This window comes from Pseudophryne corroboree, chromosome 9, assembly GCF_028390025.1.
Source record: "Pseudophryne corroboree isolate aPseCor3 chromosome 9, aPseCor3.hap2, whole genome shotgun sequence".
NCBI lineage: Eukaryota > Metazoa > Chordata > Amphibia > Anura > Myobatrachidae > Pseudophryne > Pseudophryne corroboree.
This window is the reverse complement of record NC_086452.1, coordinates 263,880,539-263,904,704: the sequence shown is the minus strand read 5'-3', so window position 1 is coordinate 263,904,704 and position 24,166 is coordinate 263,880,539. Positions and strand designations below refer to the sequence as shown.

The 24,166-nt window shown below is 44.7% G+C and overlaps 1 protein-coding gene and 2 pseudogenes across 1 annotated transcript in view; all 3 read right to left on the bottom strand.

Moving 5' to 3' along the window:
- The window catches only part of OLFML2B (olfactomedin like 2B), a 296,438-nt gene that overhangs the window by 254,616 nt on the left and 17,656 nt on the right, over positions 1 to 24,166 (bottom strand). The gene's annotated exons all lie outside the window — the stretch shown is intronic.
- Positions 2,353 to 2,471, bottom strand: LOC134965004 (5S ribosomal RNA; annotated as a pseudogene).
- LOC134962986 (5S ribosomal RNA) lies at positions 2,834 to 2,952 on the bottom strand (annotated as a pseudogene).

The window sequence follows — 24,166 nt, the reverse complement described above, 5'->3', positions numbered from 1 at the left end:
GGCCCAGAAGTCGACATGGTGGTGGTGTTGAGGTCCTTCTTGCCTCCATTTACTCCAACCAACTCACACCATCAGAAGCATTCCTTACATTCTTTATATTTGAGGTCCTTTCTATACGCCTGTTCCAACCTGTTCACTTTCGAGATGTCATTTACCGTCTCCCTGGTATTCCCACCAAATTTCTCGATCACTTTGCTTCCTGGCTCACTTACTTCCTCTCTTCAGGCATTCCCTCCATTATCTTAGGTGATTGCAACATCCCAATTGATATCCCCACAGAATCCTCTGCCTCTAAACTCTTTAACCTCACATCATTGCTTGGTCTCTCCCAGTCGACATCCTCTCCCTCCTAAGTGAGTGGAATCTCACTTGATCTGGTTTTTACTCACTGGTGTGTTATTTCTGACTTCTCCAACTCCTCATTCCCACTCTCTGGCCATCACCTGCTCACTTTTAAGTTATTCCTCTCTGCTTCTCCATCTCTACCTCCCAAGGCTACCATCACTAAGTGTAACATTTAGGAAATTGACACTGTTCCCTTATCCTCCCTGCTTGACTCACTTCTCTCTCCTATTCTCAGTCTCTCATTGCCTGAACAAGCCCCTTCTCTATACAAGTGCTCCTGATTCAGTTGCTCCAGCAACCACTATTCATCCTAGTAGATCAACACCTCAACCCTGGCATTCCAAATTCACTAGATATCTGTAAAAATATTCATGCACTGCTGAGTGACAGTAATAAAGGAAAACACACTATACGGTGGACTTCCTCCATTTCAAATGTATGTTCTCATCCTACCATGCTGCCCTTTCCATCTCAGAACATTCATACTCTTCATACTCATATTCAGTCAAGGACCTTATCTTCTCCCAATCTTCGAACCCCCAGTGTTTCTTTGCCAGTATCAACTCCCTCCTCAATTCTCCCCCACCTCAACTCCCTTCCTCACTCTCTGCCCTTGACTTTGCAACCTACTTCACATCCAAAATTGACTCCATATGTTAGGACATCACATCCCCTCCACATTCTTCTTACCAACTCTGACATCTTTCTCCCATGTATCTGCTAAGGAACTCATGCCACTCATCTATCCCCCCATCACCACCTCCCCACTTAACCCTATCCCCTCCCACCTCCTCTGATACCTCTCTCCTTCTATCTATTCCCATCTTGCCCACCCTCTTACATGCAATTGTCTCCCCTATTCTCAAAAAAACTACCCTTGATCCAAACACTGTCTCCAAATACTGACCCATCTCTCTCCTCCTTTTTGCGTCCAAACTCCTTAAGTTGATTGTCTACAACCACCTTACTGTCTTTCTTTCCTACCACTCACTGCTTGCCCCATCCCAGTCTGGCTTCCGTCCTCTCCGCTCCACTGAAACTGCCCTCATAAAAGTCTGCAATAACCTCCATGCTACCAAATCTAAGGGCCACTACTCTCTGCTTATTCTCCTTGACCTCTCTGCTGCTTTTGACACTGTGGACCACCCTCTCCTTCTACAAATGCTTTACTCCCTTGTTCTGCATAATTCTGACCTCTCCAGTCTGTCCTCCTACCTCTCTGACCATTCCTTCTCTGGCTCCTCACAAGACTCCAGACCCCTGCCCCACTTCCACAAATCCGCCCACTTCCACAAACTGTAAGTATTCCCAAAGGCTCTGATCATGGTCCTCTCTTTTTCTCACTCTATACATCCTATTTAGGTGAACTCATCAGCTTTTTTGACTTACAATATTATCTCTATGCTGATGACACTCAGATCTGTCTTTCCTCCCCTGACCTCTCTGCCACTCTTCTCACTTGTATCTCCAACTGTCTCTCTGCTATCTCTTCTTGGATGTCTGAGTGCTTTCTTAAACATGACATGTCTAAGGCTGATCATCTTTCCACCCTCCCGCACAACCTCACCTCCTACAATTTCATTATCTATTGATGACACTACTATCTGCTCTAGCCCCCAAGTTCACTGTCTCGGAGTAATCCTTGACTCCTCCCTTTCCTACAAACCACACATTCAGCACCTCTCACAAACCTGCCATTTTCATCTCAAAAATATTTCCAGGATCAGACCCTTTCTATCCCAGGACCCTTTCAATGGTTTCCTTTTCCTTTCATAATCCAATTCAAGTGTCTCACACTCACTTACCAAGCCCTTACCCATTCCTCTCCCATTTACATCTCTGACTTTATCTCCCTTTACATTTACCCACTTATCCTCTTCGCTCAACTAATGCAGATTTGTGGTTTCACTTAGAACTCTTCTACAGTACTTCTCTCTATAAATTAATGGAAAAGTTTCAAAATGTAAAGTACAAGTAGGAAATAAAGTTTTGTTGCTAGTTAAAAAAGAACACCAGTACCTGGTATTCACAGGTGGTCTCCCATCCAAGTACTAACCATGCCCCACACTGCTTAGCTTCCAAGAACAGATGAGATTGGGCATGCGCACTGTAGTGTAGCTGTTGGTTAGCTTTGTGGTTTCAATAAGATCTCTTCTACAGTACTTCTCTTTACTAGTAAATTAATGAACAAGTTTAAAATTGAATGTATCAAGAGTTGTTGTACAGTTATACTGTTAGTAGTATAAAATTGTAAACATCATTTGGAAACCAAGGTATTCTCCCATGCAAGTACTAACAAGTCCCAACACTGCTTAGCTTAAAAGAACAGATGAGATTGGGCATGTGCAGTGTAGTGTAGCTGTAGGTTAGATTTTTGTTTTTACTTAGATCTCTTCTACAGTACTTTTCTCTACTAGTAAATTAATAAAAAAGAGTTTTAAAATGTAATGTATCAATTGAAAAAAGAGTGTTGTTGGTAGTACAAAAAGACTTACAGCACCTGGTATTCCCAGGTGGTCTCCCATCCAAGTGCTAACCAGGCCCAACACTGCTTAGCTTCCAAAATCAGATTAGATTGGGCATGTACAGTGTGGTGTGACTGCTGGCAAGCTTTGTAGTTTCTTTTAGATCTCTTCTTCAGTACTTCTCTCTACTAGTAAATAAATGAAAAAGTTTAAAATTGAATGTATCAAGACACAATAGACTGTTGTTAGTAGTATAAAAAAAGGCCATCAGCAACTAGGAAACCATGTGGTGTCCCATCCAATTACTAACCAGGCCCAACACTGCTTAGCTTCCAAGAACAGATGAGAGTTGGCATGCACAGTGTAGTGTAGCTGTAGGTAAGATTTGTGGTTTCAGTTAGATCTCTTCTACAGTACTTCACTCTACTAGTAAATTAATGAACACGTTTAAAATTGAATGTATCAAGAGACAATAGACTGCTGTTAGTAGTATAAAATTGTAAACCGCATTTGGAAACCCAGGTATTCTCCCATGCAAGTACTAACAAGTCACAAGACTGCTTAGCTTTAAAGAACAGAATACATTGGTCATGTGCAGTGTAGTGTAGCTGTAGGTAAGCTTTGTGGTTTCAAGTAGATCTCTTCTACAGTAGACTCCTGACCACTGATTACTTCCTCCCACATCTATCTCCAAAATTTTGACTGTGCTGCTCCCTATCAGATCCTCCACCTCTCTGCAAAACTTTAAAACGGGCTCTCAACACCCACTTCTTTATCAATGCCAGCCATCTCTGATTCTTAACCCTTTGTTACAATATAGACAAGTACAGGATATTTACACATTGTTGAATCACAGGTCAGGACGCTAAAATAATCAATAGGGTGGCTGAAACCAAGGGTTAGGTGCCAATAAAGGGAGTATGGAGTAGAAAATAGTCTAAGATAGGGAAAAGCACATGAGGGGAAAGGGCCCTGCTAGTAAGAGTTTACATTTTAAAGGGGATGTGCAGACAGACAGATGGGGTAGAAATGAGCATGTAAATAGATCCCTCAGACCACTGGGAGAGTCTTTGATTAAAGCCAGCAGCACTACTGTGAGTACTTTTTTTTATTATTCTACCCACCATGGTATTGGTACAGTATTAGTAGGCCTCAGCACCTTCCAGCCCTGAAATAGTTAGGACAGGGCTCAAATCTCTTGGATGGGAGGTATTTATATATGCATTTTTGCTTTCTTTAAAATTGCTTTTTAACACACAGCAATGTGCAGCTTCAGCAGCTGAGCAGTATTTAATGGCAACTTATTCTTGGCACCCTTGCTGTGTTTTTCTTTAACAACCATCACTCATCACTCAGATTGCTTAGATTTTAAGCAGCGATCGCTCCGTGAGTACCCCCCTTTACAAGCACACTGTAATGAAACATTTCAAATATATTTTATGAATTGAAATGTGCACTGACTTTATTTTATCTGTCTGATCCTTACAAAAATGCAGAAAGCCCATAATTTACATCTAAACTGTTTCATTGTCTGAATGTACAGTTCCAGGAATTCCAAAGTGTATAAAGATATGTTTCACTCTGAGTAGCCAAAGTATTGTCAAAAGGTAAACAAAATTGGAACACAAAATTAAACAGCTTACTCAATCTGTCTGCTATGAGCCAGACATCCCAGACAATAGGGTAACCATGGTTAAAAAAGAATGTCTACACCTAAATCAACAACCAGATGCAGGGGCATAGCCAGAACTTTGTGGGCTCCATAGCAACATTTTAAAGGGATGCTTGTCCCAATGCTTCTAGAGAGACACCTGTGCACAGCAGTTGTTTATGTTATGCCCCACAATAGTGCCCTAGTTCATTTTATGAACCATAGTAGTGCCCTAGCTCAGATTATGTCACATTGTAGGGCTGACAGTACACATTATGCCACACAGTACTGCCAATTCACATTATGACATACAGTGTCCCCAGTTCATTATATATCACATTGCAGTGCCACAGTTCACATTATACTTATGTACATGTGATTTCTTAGTTTTTTATTTTTCATAAATTTGCAAAAATCTCACAAAAACTTTTTTCACGTTGTCATTATGGGGTACTGTGTGTAGAATTTGGAGGGAAAAAATAAATTTATTCCATTTTGGAATAAGGCTGTAACATAACAAAATGTGGAAAGAGTGAAGCGCTGTGAATACTTTCTGGATGCCCTGTATACTGCCCTCCAGTTAATTTTATACTACATTACAATGAGAAGGTCCAGGGGCATAGCTAGAGATAGTGTAGACCCCAAGGCAAAAGTTTGTAAGGGCCCCTATGTACTACCCAGTGCTGAAAAATGTTTATAACACATGTAACTGTGACAGGGAAGGTGGGCACGTCTCAGCTCTGGGCCCCATAGCTGCTGCACTCCTTGAACCTATGGTAGCTACGCTCTTGACCAGATGGGTCTTAGAAACTGGTAAATAAATCTGAAAAAAAAAGATGTGTACAAGTATCATTCTTAATGCTTGCATTTGAATGCCAGTAAGCTTATGTTTATGAACAAAATGTTTCGTATTCCTTGGAATGAAGAAATAGTGAGGGTGACTGGATCAAGGAACATGCATAGTTCTGTGAATGTCGTATTCATTAACAAATGTGGACAGAGGGCAGTAAAATGATGAACTTTAGTAATGACTGTATATAGATCATACCCTCAAACATTTCACAGGTAAAAAGCAGCACAGGGGGCATGTTCACGGGTAAATGGGGTGCGGCCATGTATAAAGGGACCGTGGGCACTGGGGACTGGCTTTGCAGCATGCCCCCATATAACTGCATGCTGCTCAGAGCTGCTATTTATATGATACTGGCGGCATCCCAGATGCTGCATGCTGTATAATAAGTCTGAGGTATCTATTTACTAAGCCTTGGAGAGAGATAATGAGGACAGAGATAAAGTACCAACCAGTCAGCTCCTACCTGCCATGTTACAGTCTGTGGTTGATAAATAACAGGAGCTGATTGAATAGCACTTTATCTCTGTCCACATCTCTCTCCAAGGCTTAGCACACAGACCCCGTAGTCTAGCTGGGGGGGTCTGTTCATGCAGCGCTGCTGTAGCTACATAGAGGACAGAGCCGCCTGCTAGTTCACTACTGCAGAGAATGAAAGCAATTGTTTCTTTTCACTATATATTGCATCAGTTTGATAGTAGCGATTCATGTATACTTGCCTCTCTGCCGATACGATCCAGTATCCAGGGTTCCAGCGGTCCTATCTTCAGTTTGAAAAGCATGGAGGTGATGGCAAGTCCTTCATGCGCATGCGCCAGCAGCTGAGCTTAAGGGAGGCAGCTGGGAATTCAGGAGGCAGAGCCAGAGCAGATACCAGGCAGAAGACAGGGAAGTAAGCAACTTCCCTGCCCGTTTCACATTGATGTTCAGATTATGTAATCCTGCGATGGTGAATCTGAACACAAAGGAGACGCTGAAAGCTGAGCTTTCTGTCCTTTAATAAATTGCACTTACCATGCTAAAGCATGGTGATGCGATTCCGTCTTAGAGCAGTGGTGCCGCTGGAGAAGTCACATATTTCTCCATGGTAACCCGCTTTATGAATAGCACAAAGCATAGAAAAGCACTATTTACCACAAAATAGAGATGTGCACCGGAAATTTTTCGGGTTTTGTGTTTTGGTTTTGGGTTCGGTTCTGTGGCCGTGTTTTGGGTTCGAACGCGTTTTGGCAAAACCTCACCGAATTTTTTTTGTCGGATTCGGGTGTGTTTTGGATTCGGGTGTTTTTTTCAAAAAACCCTAAAAAACAGCTTAAATCATAGAATTTGGGGGTCATTTTGATCCCAAAGTATTATTAACCTCAATAACCATAATTTCCACTCATTTTCAGTCTATTCTGAACACCTCACACCTCACAATATTATTTTTAGTCCTAAAATTTGCACCGAGGTCGCTGGATGACTAAGCTCAGCGACCCAAGTGGCCGACACAAACACCTGGCCCATCTAGGAGTGGCACTGCAGTATCACGCAGGATGGCCCTTCCAAAAAACACTCCCCAAACAGCACATGACGCAAAGAAAAAAAGAGGCGCAATGAGGTAGCTGTGTGAGTAAGCTAAGCGACCCTAGTGGCCGACACAAACACCTGGCCCATCTAGGAGTGGCACTGCAGTGTCAGGCCGGATGGCCCTTCCAAAAAATACTCCCCAAACAGCACATGACGCAAAGAAGAAAAAAAAGAGGCGCAATGAGGTAGCTGTGTGACTAAGATAAGTGACCCTAGTGGCCGACACAAACACCTGGCCCATCTAGGAGTGGCACTGCAGTGTCACGCAGGATAACCCTTCCAAAAAACACTCCCCAAACAGCACATGACGCAAAGAAAAAAAGAGGCGCAATGAGGTAGCTGTGTGAGTAAGCTAAGCGACCCTAGTGGCCGACACAAACACCTGGCCCATCTAAGAGTGGCACTGCAGTGTCAGGCCGGATGGCCCTTCCAAAAAATACTCCCCAAACAGCGCATGACGCAAAGAAGAAAAAAAAGAGGCGCAATGAGGTAGCTGTGTGACTAAGATAAGTGACCCTAGTGGCCGACACAAACACCTGGCCCATCTAGGAGTGGCACTGCAGTGTCACGCAGGATGGCCCTTCCAAAAAATACTCCCCAAACAGCACATGACGCAAAGAAGAAAAAAAAGAGGCGCAATGAGGTAGCTGTGTGACTAAGATAAGCGACCCTAGTGGCCGACACAAACACCTGGCCCATCTAGGAGTGGCACTGCAGTGTCACGCAGGATGGCCCTTCCAAAAAACACTCCCCAAACAGCACATGACGCAAAGAAAAATGAAAGAAAAAAGAGGTGCAAGATGGAATTGTCCTTGGGCCCTCCCACCCACCCTTATGTTGTATAAACAGGACATGCACACTTTAACAAACCCATCATTTCAGTGACAGGGTCTGCCACACGACTGTGACTGAAATGACGGGTTGGTTTGGACCCCCACAAAAAAAGAAGCAATTAATCTCTCCTTGCACAAACTGGCTCTACAGAGGCAAGATGTCCACCTCATCATCATCCTCCGATTCATCACCGTGTACATCCCCCTCCTCACAGATTATCAATTCGTCCCCACTGGAATCCACCATCACAGCTCCCTGTGTACTTTGTGGAGGCAATTGCTGCTGGTGAATGTCTCCATGGAGGAATTGATTATAATTCATTTTAATGAACATCATATTCTCCACATTTTCTGGAAGTAACCTCGTACGCCGATTGCTGACAAGGTGAGCGGCGGCACTAAACACTCTTTCGGAGTACACACTTGTGGGAGGGCAACTTAGGTAGAATAAAGCCAGTTTGTGCAAGGGCCTCCAAATTGCCTCTTTTTCCTGCCAGTATACGTACGGACTGTCTGACGTGCCTACTTGGATGCGGTCACTCATATAATCCTCCACCATTCTTTCAATGGTGAGAGAATCATATGCAGTGACAGTAGACGACATGTCCGTAATCGTTGGCAGGTCCTTCAGTCCGGACCAGATGTCAGCATCAGCAGTCGCTCCAGACTGCCCTGCATCACCGCCAGCGGGTGGGCTCGGAATTCTGAGCCTTTTCCTCGCACCCCCAGTTGCGGGAGAATGTGAAGGAGGAGATGTTGACAGGTCGCGTTCCGCTTGACTTGACAATTTTCTCACCAGCAGTTCTTTGAACCCCTGCAGACTTGTGTCTGCCGGAAAGAGAGATCCAAGGTAGGTTTTAAATCTAGGATCGAGCACGGTGGCCAAAATGTAGTGCTCTGATTTCAACAGATTGACCACCCGTGAATCCTTGTTAAGCGAATTAAGGGCTCCATCCACAAGTCCCACATACCTAGCGGAATCGCTCAGTGTTAGCTCCTCCTTCAATGTCTCCAGCTTCTTCTGCAAAAGCCTGATGAGGGGAATGACCTGACTCAGGCTGGCAGTGTCTGAACTGACTTCACGTGTGGCAAGTTCAAAAGGTTGCAGAACCTTGCACAACGTTGAAATCATTCTCCACTGCGCTTGAGACAGGTGCATTCCACCTCCTATATCGTGGTCAGTTGTATAGGCTTTAATGGCCTTTTGCTGCTCCTCCAACCTCTGAAGCATATAGAGGGTTGAATTCCACCTCGTTACCACTTCTTGCTTCAGATGATGGCAGGGCAGGTTCAGGCGTTTTTGGTGTTGCTCCAGTCTTCTGTACGTGGTGCCTGTACGCCGAAAGTGTCCCGCAATTCTTCTGGCCACCGACAGCATCTCTTGCATGCCCCTGTCGTTTTTTAAATAATTCTGCACCACCAAATTCAAGGTATGTGCAAAACATGGGACGTGCTGGAATTTGCCCATATTTAATGCACACACAATATTGCTGGCGTTGTCCGATGCCACAAATCCACAGGAGAGTCCAATTGGGGTAAGCCCTTCTGCGATGATCTTCCTCAGTTGCCGTAAGAGGTTTTCAGCTGTGTGCGTATTCTGGAAAGCGGTGATACAAAGCGTAGCCTGCCTAGGAAAGAGTTGGCGTTTGCGAGATGCTGCTACTGGTGCCGCCGCTGCTGTTCTTGCGGCGGGAGTCAATACATCTACCCAGTGGGCTGTCACAGTCATATAGTCCTGAGTCTGCCCTGCTCCACTTGTCCACATGTCCGTGGTTAAGTGGACATTGGGTACAACTGCATTTTTTAGGACACTGGTGAGTCTTTTTCTGAGGTCTGTGTACATTTTCGGTATCGCCTGCCTAGAGAAATGGAACCTAGATGGTATTTGGTACCGGGGACACAGTACCTCAATCAAGTCTATAGTTGGCTCTGCAGTAATGATGGATACCGGAACCACGTTTCTCACCGCCCAGGATGCCAAGGCCTCAGTTATCCGCTTTGCAGCAGGATGACTGCTGTGATATTTCATCTTCCTCGCAAAGGACTGTTGGACAGTCAATTGCTTGGTGGAAGTAGTAAAAGTCGTCTTACGACTTCCCCTCTGGGATGACCATCGACTCCCAGCAGCAACAACAGCAGCGCCAGCAGCAGTAGGCGTTACACGCAAGGATGCATCGGAGGAATCCCAGGCAGGAGAGGACTCGTCAGAATTGCCAGTGACATGGCCTGCAGGACTATTGGCATTCCTGGGGAAGGAGGAAATTGACACTGAGGGAGTTGGTGGGGTGGTTTGCGTGAGCTTGGTTACAAGAGGAAGGGATTTACTGGTCAGTGGACTGCTTCCGCTGTCGCCCAAAGTTTTTGAACTTGTCACTGACTTATGATGAATGCGCTGCAGGTGACGTATAAGGGAGGATGTTCCGAGGTGGTTAACGTCCTTACCCCTACTTATTACAGCTTGACAAAGGCAACACACGACTTGACAAATGTTGTCTGCATTTCTGTTGAAATACTTCCACACCGAAGAGCTGATTTTTTTGGTATTTTCACCAGGCATGTCAATGGCCATATTCCTCCCACGGACAACAGGTGTCTCCCCGGGTGCCTGACTTAAACAAACCACCTTACCATCAGAATCCTCCTGGTCAATTTCCTCCCCAGCGCCAGCAACACCCATATCCTCCTCATCCTGGTGTTCTTCAACACTGACATCTTCAATCTGACTATCAGGAACTGGACTGCGGGTGCTCCTTCCAGCACTTGCAGGGGGCGTGCAAATGGTGGAAGGCGCATGCTCTTCACGTCCAGTGTTGGGAAGGTCAGGCATCGCAACCGACACAATTGGACTGTCCTTGTGGATTTGTGATTTCAAAGAACGCACAGTTCTTTGCTGTGCTTTTGCCAGCTTAAGTCTTTTCATTTTTCTAGCGAGAGGCTGACTGCTTCCATCCTCATGTGAAGCTGAACCACTAGCCATGAACATAGGCCAGGGCCTCAGCCGTTCCTTGCCACTCCGTGTGGTAAATGGCATATTGGCAAGTTTACGCTTCTCCGGCGACGATTTTATTTTAGATTTTTGAGTCCTTTTTTTACTGATATTTTGTGTTTTGGATTTTACATGCTCTGTACTATGACATTGGGCATCGGCCTTGGCAGACGACGTTGATGGAATTTCATCGTCTCGGCCATGACTAGTGGCAGCAGCTTCAGCACGAGGTGGAAGTGGATCTTGATCTTTCCCTATTTTTGGAACCTCAACATTTTTGTTCTCCATATTTTAATAGGCACAACTAAAAGGCACCTCAGGTAAACAATGGAGATGGATGGATACTAGTATACTTATGGATGACGAGTGACTGACGACACAGAGGTAGCTACAGCCGTGGACTACCGTACTGCGTCTGCTAGTATAGAGATGATAATGATATAAAAAATATATATATATCACTACTGCAGGTATATATAATATAATGACGGACCTGCTGGACACTGTCAGCAGACTCCTAAACTACTAGTATGAAGAAGATAGAAAAAAAAACCCCACCACAGGTAGGTATACAATTATGGACGAGCACTGACGACACAGAGGTAGCTACAGCCGTGGACTACCGTACTGCGTCTGCTAGTATAGAGATGATAATGATATAAAAAATATATATATATCACTACTGCAGGTATATATAATATAATGACGGACCTGCTGGACACTGTCAGCAGACTCCTAAACTACTAGTATGAAGAAGATAGAAAAAAAAACCCCACCACAGGTAGGTATACAATTATGGACGAGCACTGACGACACAGAGGTAGCTACAGCCGTGGACTACCGTACTGCGTCTGCTAGTATAGAGATGATAATGATATAAAAAATATATATATATCACTACTGCAGGTATATATAATATAATGACGGACCTGCTGGACACTGTCAGCAGACTCCTAAACTACTAGTATGAAGAAGATAGAAAAAAAACCCCACCACAGGTAGGTATACAATTATGGACGAGCACTGACGACACAGAGGTAGCTACAGCCGTGGACTACCGTACTGCGTCTGCTAGTATAGAGATGATAATGATATAAAAAATATATATATATCACTACTGCAGGTATATATAATATAATGACGGACCTGCTGGACACTGTCAGCAGACTCCTAAACTACTAGTATGAAGAAGATAGAAAAAAAAACCCCACCACAGGTAGGTATACAATTATGGACGAGCACTGACGACACAGAGGTAGCCACAGCCGTGGACTACCGTACTGCGTCTGCTAATATAGAGATGATAAAGATGATAGAGATGAACAAAAAAAATATAACACTACTGCAGGTAAATATTTATATAATATAATGAATGACGGACCTGCTGGACACTGTCAGCAGAATGCGTTTATAGAATAAAAAAAAAAAACACCACAGGAGTGTTTAACTTTTTCAGGCAGACAATATACTGGTGGTCACTGGTCAGTCACACTGGCAGCAAAAGTGTGCACTGTACTCCTGCTATAACTGCACCCCAGTCTCCCCCACAATTCAGCTGTGTGAGCAGTGAGCACTCAGCACAGTCAGATATACATATAGATAGAAACATAGAATTTGACGGCAGATAAGAACCACTTGGCCCATCTAGTCTGCCCCTTTTTTATTTTATCCTTTAGGCAATCTCAACCCTTTTTTAATCTTGATTCTTTGTAAGGATATTCATATGCCTGTCCCAAGCATGTTTAAATTGCCCTACAGTCTTAGCCTCTACCACCTCTGATGGGAGGCTATTCCACTTATCCACTACCCTTTCTGTGAAGTAATTTTTCCTTAAATTTCCCCTGAACCTCCCCCCCTCCAGTCTCAATGTATGCCCTCGAGTTCTAATACTTCTTTTCCTTTGAAGAATGTTTCCCTCCTGAACTTTGTTAAGACCCTTTATATATTTGAAAGTTTCTATCATGTCTCCCCTTTCCCTTCTCTCCTCCAAACTATACATGTTAAGATCTTTTAGCCTTTAGATGATATTATCATGCAGCACACTGGGGCTGAGCACAGATATGGTATGTGACTGTGTATCGTTTTTTTTTCAGGCAGAGAACGGATTATATTAAATAATAAATAAAACTGGTGGTGGTCAGTCACTAGTAACTATCAGCAAAACTCTGCACTCTGAGTACTCCTAATGCTCCCCAAAATTACTAAGTAATTAACTCAAGTGTCTCTATCTATTCTAACGGAGAGGACGCCAGCCACGTCCTCTCCCTATCAATCTCAATGCACGTGTGAAAATGGCGGCGACGCGCGGCTCCTTATATAGAATCCGAGTCTCGCGATAGAATACGAGCCTCGCGAGAATCCGACAGCGGGATGATGACGTTCGGGCGCGCTCGGGTTAGCCGAGCAAGGCGGGAAGATCCGAGTCTGCCTCGGACCCGTGTAAAAAGGCTGAAGTTCGGGGGGGTTCGGATTCCGAGGAACCGAACCCGCTCATCTCTACCACAAAACAGGGCTTTTCTCCGCCCCATGAATAGACCCCTAACTGTGCTGCTACCGGTAGCCGGCCAGGTAAGGTGCAGAGTGGACTGAGCCAGGGCAATGTTTGCCACACTGTGGGAGCCCCCAGTGTGTGAGTGACCCTGAGTGACCACCCCATCCACCCCTCCTATAATTCAGCCCTGGGATATGCCATTATAGCTTTGGAACCTGGCTTGATTATGAATTAAGGTATTCTAATCAGTATCACAATACCTCTTTCACATCTCAAACCCGGGTCCCACATTGGAATTTGAACACAGGTTCAACCCGGCATCAACCTGGGTCAGATACCTTTCACATTGCACTTTAATCCGAGTTATTCCCAGGATGGCCCCTTTCACACTGAGCCCTGTAAACAATATGAATGTCATTTAAAATGGACTTTTTTAGGCTTTGTCAAGGACGCTAGCTGGAGAGACATCAGAGAAACACAGGAACATGCAATCAGCAGTGTTTTGTGAGTCCCAGGTTGGATTTCCCAGGTCAGACACTTTCACACTGCACTACGACCCGGGTCGGACCAATGTATAAACCTGCTTTAATCCCAGGTTGAAATGCAGGGTAATTTCACTTTTTCGCTTTCACACCGTACCTCGACCCAGGTTGACCCGACAATAAGACGGGTTATTTGGGTGATGTGAAACTCATTTATACCCCTTTGACACCGCCAGTGCCGCATCCCACCTGGGAATTGGAAACGGGTCCTTCCCGGGTGGGATCCGGCATTGGACCTTAACTGCTGGCTTCCAGACCCGGCAATTTGCCGGGTCGGTTGCCATAGTGGCGGGGGGCAGAGCCAGCAGCGTGGGCGAAGGCGGAGGCAGCGCTGGGAAATGAGCTCATCTCTAAACCGCCTCTCCCTATCTAGTGAACGGGTCCCGGGTCACATCGACCCGGGAACCCATTCACGCTGCCACTGACCCGGTATTCAACCTGGGAATAGCACTGCTTTATTCCCGGGTTGAAGTACCGAGTCAGGCGACACGGGAATTCGACCATGGCCCTTTCACACCGCACACCGACCCGTGTCGACCCGGCAATATGCCGGTCGATACCAGGTTATTTGTGCGGTGTGAAAGGGGTAAAAGTGAACATCAATCTGAAATAGGTGATCCCATTTCTCAAATGCCCAGTTTATTGAAAGTAGCTATTTGTTCGCAATATGACTTATCTCTGGGAGAGAATTTAGTAGAAAAAGAACACAAGTATGCAGCAGGGGTGGTAATATTACTAACCTACCACTTGGTAGGTTATGGCTTACTGGGTCTTCACACTCGGTACCGAGGGTGGTTAATTGATCCTTTTCAAGTTCTTATTTTGTACGTTTATTGTATTTTGTGCTTGTTTAAAAAAGTTACTGAAAATTTTTAATAAACAGTAATTTTTTGCAGTGTACATAATTGTTATGCTTTTTTCCTATCCACATTCCTCGTCACATCTAGAAACATGTAGTTTAACACTAGTATTGCCAAAAACAACATTGAATCTCGAAACAAGAGTGAACAATGGAAGGAAAAAGCCAATGGTCAATTGAGCCCTGTCGGTAAAAGGAAGTAAAAGGGTATATCTGGTAAAGCTAGTGTTAAAAGGGTGGATTTTTGTTTACTGAAAATTCTTCCAGCCTTATTAAAACCATACACTGGCATCAGCTGCTTTGTGTGAGTTCTGGACAGCTACTGTAAAAAAAACCCATATAAAATGGTCTGTAAGAAATGGAAAATCCAAGGAAGCCCATGAATGTTTGGACAGGTTTGAATCGAAATATAATTTGTGACTGCCTAAATCTTGGGGCAATGGGGGTCATTCCGACCCGTTCGCATGCAGCGGTTTATCGCTGCGGTGCGAACGGGTGCGGAATGCACATGCGCGGCGGGCACAGTGCGCGTGCGCTACATTGCCCGGCGACAGGGGTCGCCGGGTTACGTTGCGGCTTGAGAAGGAAGACAGGGCGGATCTGGACCGTTTAGAGACGTTTTCGGGGAGTGGTGAGTGTAATGCAGGCGTGTCCAGCAGAATGGAGTGCGGAGGAGTGACGTCAAAGCCGGGCCCATCATCACTGGATTCATCGCACAGGGTAAGTATGTCCAGGGCTAGTCTACTTCTACATGAAATTTCTTTAGCTTAGCAGGGCTGCACAAGCGATCGCAGCCCTGCTAAGCTAAAATACACTCCCCCATAGGCGTGTACTAATTGATCACAGCAGCAGCAAAAAGTTGCTGGCTGCGATCAACTCGGAATGACCACCAATATTCTATGATCAAAAATTCCCAAATATAATTTAGAGACCTCAAAAGACATTTTGCGATGTTTTCTCACAGAAAGTGTTGACATAGAAAGAAGAACAGTTGCAAGACACGATGACAGTGTTCTGGAACAGTGTAAGAGAACATTTAATATATTCCATAAAAAAACACTACCACAAAATGACAGAACATTAAGAATCATGTCATTTATAAAGCACCATTATTAAGATTTATCGTGTCATCTTGTATTAAAAAGCTGTATTCCAGGTGTACTGTACCTTTCTCTGGTACAGTATAAATCAGATTGTAAGCACATCTAAAATCAAACATTGAAAAAAGTTTAGCCTACTTCACATGGTTGACAAACTAATTTTTAACTGCAATCCTGTTTAACCCATGGTGGTCTATGCATGGTGTTTACATCCCTTTTTCCAATAAACCAATATCTTGGTAGCAATAGTATATGGGCCAATAAAACATAGTGATAGTACACTCTCTTAAGATTTTGGGGGATATTCAGAGGACGTGCGGTGAGTTAAATAGCTCAAGAGGCACTGGCTAGTACCAGAGCCAGATTTACACACAATATATGAGCCAAAGGGTTCAGGTGGGCATTATACACCGGTGCAGCAGTATATACTGCTGGAAATTTGGTGAGCTTTGATCAGAGATGTGCGGAAAAGATAGGCAGGAGAGGCACTGCTTCACCTTTCATAGACTTTTTACTCCAGAGTTTTGACTATAAAAATTATTACAATAATACAAAGAAGATATTTCTAATATATCTTTTGTATTTTTTTCTATACTTTATACAGTCAAAACTCTGACTTATACGTTATTGTGACAGGATAGGTACTGCCTCACCTGCCTCACCCCACCCCATGTCACTGACTGAGTTGTTAGCTAACCAAAAAAGCACACTAATATGTATATCTGGCACTGTGGGGGGCATAAGTGTATCTGGCACTGTAGGGGCATATGTGTATCTGACGCTGTGGGGGCATATTTGTACCTGGCACTGTGGGGGCATATCTAGCACTGTGGGGACATACCTGCATCTGGCACTGTGGTGGCATATCTGTCACTGTGGGGGCATATGTGTATCTGGCACTGTGGGGGCATATGTGTATCTGGCACTGTGGGGGCATATCTGGCACTGTGGGGGCATACCTGCATCTGGCACTGTGGTGGCATATCTGGCACTGTGGGGGCATATGTGTATCTGGCACTGTAGGAGCGTAATTATATCTGTCACTGTGGGGGCATATGTGTATCTGGCACTGTGTGTATCTGGCACTGTGGGGGCATGTGTATCTGGCACTGTGGGGGCATATTTGTATCTGGCACTGTGGGGGCATGTGTATCTGGCACTGTGGGGACATATGTGTATCTGGCACTGTGGGGGCATGTGTATCTGGCACTGTGGGGGCATATGTGTATCTGGCACTGTGGGGGGCATATCTGGCACTGTGGGGGCATACCTGCATCTGGCACTGTGGTGGCATATCTGGCACTGTGGGGGCATATGTGTATCTGGCACTGTAGGAGCGTATTTATATCTGTCACTGTGGGGGCATATGTGTATCTGGCACTGTGGGGGCATGTGTATCTGGCACTGTGGGGGCATATTTGTATCTGGCACTAAGGGGCATATTTATCTGCTACTATGGGGCATATTATGTGTATCTGGCACTGTGAGGCATATGTGTATCTGGCACTGCACTGCTGGAGGGGTATGTATCTTGCACTATTAGGGGCATATGTGTATCTAGCACTGCACTACTGGGGGCATGTGTATCTGGCACTCCACTACTGGGGGCATATGTGTATCTGGCACTATTAGGGGGCATATGTATATCTGGAACTGCACTACTGGGGGGCATATGTGTATCTGACACTATTGGGGGCATATGTGTATCTGGCATTGCACTATTGGGGTCATATGTGTATCTCTCCCTCCATAAGTGTATCACGCCCCCATATTCATTGGCCACGCCCTATGTGGCATGTGGCTACACCCATTATTTGGCACGCGTACACAATACCACTAAGATTTTTTTTCTATTTGCAATACTTGGTGTGTTCAAATTGAAATCTAAATTGCAGTGTAATAGTAAAACAACCAGTATTTACCCTGCATAGAAACAATATAACTCACCCAAATCTAAATCTCTCTACACGTTACATCTGCCCCACCCGCAGTGCAACATGCTTTTGCCGACTGCTAACTTTTTTGGCTTGCTAACAACTCTGAATAACCCCATTTGTACTGAATAAACATGATATATGAGATAAACCTTTCAAAACAGTGATAAATAAATTAATAGGATGCTTCAATATGAAAGAGAAAGGTTTCAATTCTAGTTACCAAAAAAAATAGATCCACAACTGGCTGCTTACAGTAAAGACATTAGTATTGGCTAGCTACAGAATTCAATGACTTCTGTTAGACTACTAATATATTGCATCTACCCTGTCGCTGGGGTGTTACATTTGAATTCGCTACCTAAACTTATTCTCTTTTAAATCCTAGGCAGCAGGCAAATATTCTGCACATGTTAAGGCAAAATCCTGGTGTTTTGGATTTAAACTTATGAAGGCAAGCTGTTTTACCCATACCCATATGTGTTACAGATCTCTTGATATATGATGAGAACCAATCTTGGTGAGGCCTTCACCCAAATCCCATGAAGTGCTATGTATTCACCAGAATGCCTACTTGGTTGTCCTGAGGATATAAAGTAGAAGTAGAGATAGTTTATTGAGTCCAGTTTCACATCTAGGTGATACAAACGACTCACCTGTAAGTAGCACTCCAAGTACCAGATGTGGAATGTAGGATGTTGTACCAAAGGTAAACAATGGGAAAAATTCATCAGGAGAGAGCACTGTTAGTTGCAGTGATCAGCACACAGAATAAGACCAGACTCCCGATGTGCGGATGTGTGACTTAGGGGGAGATGTACTAAACAGTGATAAGAGTGGAGATGAGAGTCAGTGGAGAAGTTGCCCATGGCAACCAATCAGCAGTGACGTAACATTTATAATTTGCATACTAGAAAAGCATACAGAGCAGCTGATAAGTTGCCATGGGCAACTTCTCCACTTTTTCCACTGCTTAGTACATGTCCCATGAGCATTAAGAATGCAACGCTAAAGAGAATATAACTGGCAGTGGTGAAAACCATGCACAGATATGTCACATTTGCCTGCTGTTCAGGTGCTGCCCATAGCAACCAATCACATTCTATTGGTTGCTATTGGCTATGCCTCCACTTGTCCTCTTTAGAAGGATAGTCAGATCCAAAATAAATGTAAACTACAGTTTGCAAATAGAAATATTGTTTTTTTTAATCGATTTCTGAACGAACTAGCATTTGTTCTCTGTTTCTGAATGAACTAGCATGTGTTCTATTATTTATTAGAGACACATCATGTTGCTTTATCATCTGCCTACATCCGACAGTAGTTTAAAAATGATCTTATAGAACAGCTATTAGGGTTGTGGGTTTTCAAAATTGCTAGCATCAGGCAGATTTCACAGTAGTGGAGGCTGGATTGTATGAAAGACTACATACCATGTCAGACCACTGAAGAAATGGTTTTCAATAACCTCAACTTTAGGTACACATTGCTAGAGGTTGTCCTAAACTCAAAAATACAGGGATTTCTAATGGTAAAGAGAAACTTTGGGCAGGGAACTTAAATCAGGCCTGGAAAATATTTTGAAAAGAGCATCATGTAGGCAGGACCAAATCAACAATGGGTGGGGTCAACATAAAAGTGTAAAAGAAGAAAATAAACCGCCTACATTTACCCCTTTTCCACTGTTTTTAAAATCCTGGGTTATTTCAAGTGAATGCGCATCAACCCAGGGTTTAGATCAATAGAAAAGAAAACTACCCAGCACTATGTCCACCACGACCCTGCTCTTTACCCGGGTTGAGGCTAAGAAATTGGGAATTTGCCAGGTTGATAGACCCAGCAATTTTTTTAGTTGGCAGTGAAAAATGGGGTATCAGTGACAAACAATGCAAAGAGTTTCTTAGTGACTGCCATACAATGCAGAAAATATTCTAATGACTGTCACACACCCCACTGACCGAGTCAAAACAGGGAGCATCCAGTGCTTGCCATATAATACTCAGAGCATCCCAGTGGCCACCACACAGTAGAGACAGCATGCAAGTGACCGACATATAATAGAGACAGCATGTGCATGTAAATGACCATTGATCATCATAGAGCCCGCCATCAATACATAAAAAATAACAGTTACTGCCATACAAATGTGTCCTCATACCCTCTTGCCACAGTCGTGACAAACAGCGCGTCAGGTACCATGTGCCTCAGCAGGTGCCAAGCAATTTTATCACTTAAATGTGCATCTTAGTCGTACAAATGAAACAATCGAATGTGATAAAAACGCTTATTGGGAGTGCACTGATTAATTTCATATGCAACACTTTTACATATGTGTGCAAACGAGTCTGAATCTGTATATGACGTGCTACAGCTGTGGCTTTTTTTTGGTATGGGTCATTGGGTCGACAGTCATTAGGTTGACAGTCATTAGGTCGACCACTATTGGTTGACATGCATTAGGTCGACAGGGTCATTGGGTGAACATGGTCAGTAGGTCAACAGGTCATAAGGTCGACATGAGTTTTTTTAACTTTTTTTGGTGTAGTTTTCTTCATAAAGTGACGGGGAACCCCAATTAGTGCATCGTGGGCCTAATTCAGAGTTGATCGCAGCAGCAAATTTGTTAGCAGTTGGGCAAAACCATGTGCACTGCAGGGGGGGCAGATGTAACATGTGCAGAGAGAGTTAGATGTGGGTGGGGTGTGTTCAAACTGAATCTAAATTGCAGTGTAAAAATAAAGCAGCCAGTATTTACCCTGCACAGAAACAATATAACCCACCCAAATCTAACTCTCTCTGCACGTTACATCTGCCCCACCTGCAGTGCACATGGTTTTGCCCAACTGCTAACAGATTTGCTGCTGCGATCAACTCTGAATTACCCCCCCCGTGTCCCATTGCATGGCTCGCCTCACTCACTTGGTTACCCTCCCCAATTGTAGTCCACGTGGATCGTAAAGTATGAAAAAGTCCAAATATTATTTTTTTTTAAAAAAACTCATATCGACCTTTCGAACTGTTGACCTACTACATGTTGACCTAATGACCCTGTCGACCTAATGCATGTCGACCAATAGTGGTCGACCTAATGACTGTTGACCTAAGTAGTGTCGACCTAATGACCGTATCCCCTTTTTTTCATGCCAGGTTCTGTTGTGCTTCAACTGCAACTTTTTGTACATATTTAAATCCAATTCCTTGCAGCCCGATGTCTCTGATACAGATTGAGTGGTGATTTGCTGTTTCTGTGTTGTGAATAAGATGCAAATTTAAAGAAAAAGTTATCACACTACACTGCTTGGCGCAGCTGACTCTGTATATGAAGTGCTAAGATACAGCGGTTGCTGCATTTCTTTCACTCCAAGATCTGTTGTGCTTCATCTGTGACTTTTTTACATATTTAAAAACAAATCCTTGAAACCAGGTGTCTCTGGTACAGATTGAGTAGTGTTTTGCGGTGCGAATAAGATGCAAATTTAAAGAAAAGGTTGCTATGCTACACTAATATAACTGACTAGTTCAGGTGATGCTTCAAGGGAATTCCAACCCTTAAAACAGTGGTTCCCAAACTGGGTGCTGTGGCACCCTGAGGTGCCTCGGAGTGCCTGCAGGAGTGTCCAGGACCAATTCAAATTATGTATGTTCAATGTAATAGACAAACCCAGTGCTTGTGGCTTCCAATCATAAAATATGTGGACAAACAGAAGTGAATCCAGTCCCTCACCACATAACTGAACCTTAAGATGATATACAGATGTAGCCACACTCACTGTGGTTGCGATTACCGCCGCTGGGCAACCCCCCCCCCCCCCCCCCTCCCCCAGAGAAAGCTGTGCAGGAGTACAGGATCCGCAGTAAGCCTTCTGATAATTTTAGTACATTTGGACAGATCGCATGTCTTGTTACTGCAGTCTTGTTACTAATGCAATCTTGTTACTAAAACAAAGTGAATTAAAGGATTTGGAGCAGTTTTTCATGAAACCTGCTCCACAAGCCCTTTAATACATTCAATTAATACTAAAAAAAATTGCGAAAGGGTGTTAAAATACAATTTTTCACATTATTTTAGTACAAAAAACTTAATAAATCTGCCTGTTAGTTACATTTATCCAAATGAGTGGATAGTACAGATATCACTGGACCAGGGGGTTGAAGGTTGCAGAAGGCACAAGTTGCAGGTAACTTTCGTGAAGAACATGGTTCCAGCTTATAATGGTAGTCAGTGACCAATGCGTTGGGAACTGTTAGTGTAGGACCACTTGAGCAGAGGCGTCTTGACATGGCTGGTGGCTTATCATATGCAGTAGCGGATCTTGTCACGGGCAAGCAGGACTTTTGCCCGGGGCGCCGCCTTCCGGAGGGCGCTGGCGCCGTCCGGAGGGCGCCGCACCGTGGCAAGATCCGCCACTGCTGCCCGCTGTGTCCCCCGTCCGCCTCCGCTGCCTGCTGCCGTCCCCGTCCGCCTCCTGTGAAGGGAACCTTCGTGGAGAGTAACTTTGCTGAGCGGTGCGCGATGACGTCATCGCGCACCGCACAGCAAAGGTCCTCTCCACGAAGGGAACTAGACGCACAGCGTCAAGTTTCCCTTCGTGGAGAGGACCTTTTGCTGTGCGGTGCGCGATGACGTCATCGCGCACCGCTCAGCATTCAAGCGGCGCTAGCAATGTACAGGGGGCGTAACTGACCATGCCCCCTGTATTAGGACACGCCCCTTTTCCTACCCGGGGCGCAGAGCGCCCTTGAACCGGCCCTGATCATATGTTTGCAAATGTGTGAAAATGAGGGCCTAATTCAGACCAGATCGCAGCAGCAAATTTGTTAGCTAATGGGCAAAATCATGGGGGGTAATTCAGACTGCATCGCTGAAGTGGCAGCGATCGCACTCTGAATATTTCTGCGCATGCGCAACCTGGGAGCTCTGTGAAATGCTAAAAGCATCTTAAGGCTGCGATCACCTCTGCCTGATTGACAGGCAGAGGAGGCCGCAGGATGGGAGGGGGCATGTCAACGGAGTTAGAACGCCGTAGGCGGGGCACCATCTGGACAATGCAGGTGTGTCCGGACTGTTGGGGGGGGGGGGGGGCGGGCCGCGGGACTGCGTGACGTCACACGCAGCTGCTGCAATCTGGGACGTGGCGGGTAGCTCCCTGCCAGAGCGCAGGAGCTGCGCAGGCAGGCAGCTACTCGCCGGGTGCAAAAGCATTACCGCCGTGCGATGCTTTTGCACAAATGCGTGTGTGTGTGGGGGGGACTAGGGCCAGACATGCGGGGCATTTCCTATATGTCTGAGAAAATGATCGTAGGCATGCTAAATTTAGCACATCTATGATCAGATCTGATTTGGACCCCATGTGCACTGCAGGAAGGGGGGGGGAGCAGATTTAACATGTGCAGAGAGAGTTAGATTTGGGTGCGGCGTGTTCAAACTGAAATCTAATTACAGTATTTACCCTGCACAGAAACAAAATAACCCACCCAAATCTAACTCTGCACATGTTATATCTGCCCCACCTGCAGCGCACATGGTTTTACCCATTAGCTAACAAATTTGCTGCTGCAATCAGGACTGAATTAGGCCCCGAATCCACTGCATTTTATTATTATGTAGGATGCATGTCTTTATTGCTGGCCGATTGCAGAGTGCTGGTGAATTACTTATTTTTTCTTCCCTACTGTCTCCTGCAGCAGATCCTCCTTGCTTAGATCAGTGGCCACTGCAAATTATGCAGGTCATGGGTATGGCAAAAATTCATAAAGATGTCATTGGAGATAATCAGGGCTGTATTATCCAATTAGGCTGACTAGGCTGACGCCTAGGGGTCCCGTATGGACTGGTGGCCCATCATTTCTTTTGCTGAGGCACTGTTACCTGCACCCTGGGGTGCAGGTAACAGTGCCTCAGCAAAAACAATGGTTAAAGGCATTTTCCATTCGGCATTTTCCACTCTGCATTTTCCCCCCAAAAAATGGTTAAAGGCATTTTCCATTCTGCACCATAGCAATGCAGCTTGTAGTCAGCTGAGGTTTATATTGAGACAATTTGAGACATTAGACCAATAACACACTAGCACTATTTCAAAAGAGAAAAGAAAAGGATGAACGATTGTGCTGTGAAAAAAAAGAGGTCAGCAGACTTTCAACTGGCTATCGGTGTCCGCTGAAAGTGTAATGATGGCTTAAGCTCTGCTTCCCAAACATCAGCTGTAGTGAGGTGATAGACTGAAATGGTGGAGGGGACCCGAAATACCTAAAAGCCTAGAGGCCTGGCCATTGGATAATACGGCCCTGGAGATAATACTTCTGCACTTGAAAACATCAGTGAATTCATGGCATGGGCCAGACATAGGTGGCCTGCGGCTGCGTTTAATTATACCTGTCCAGGCAGAGAAAAAATGAGAGAAGGATCCAGTGGTCGCAAAGAAGCACCATGACTGCAGTGGCCTAGATTTGAAAATCCACCAGATTTTCAAATCTGGTGGATTTACCATTGACCTTACCTCATGGTAAGGTCAATGGTAAATCCACCAGATTTGAAAATGCA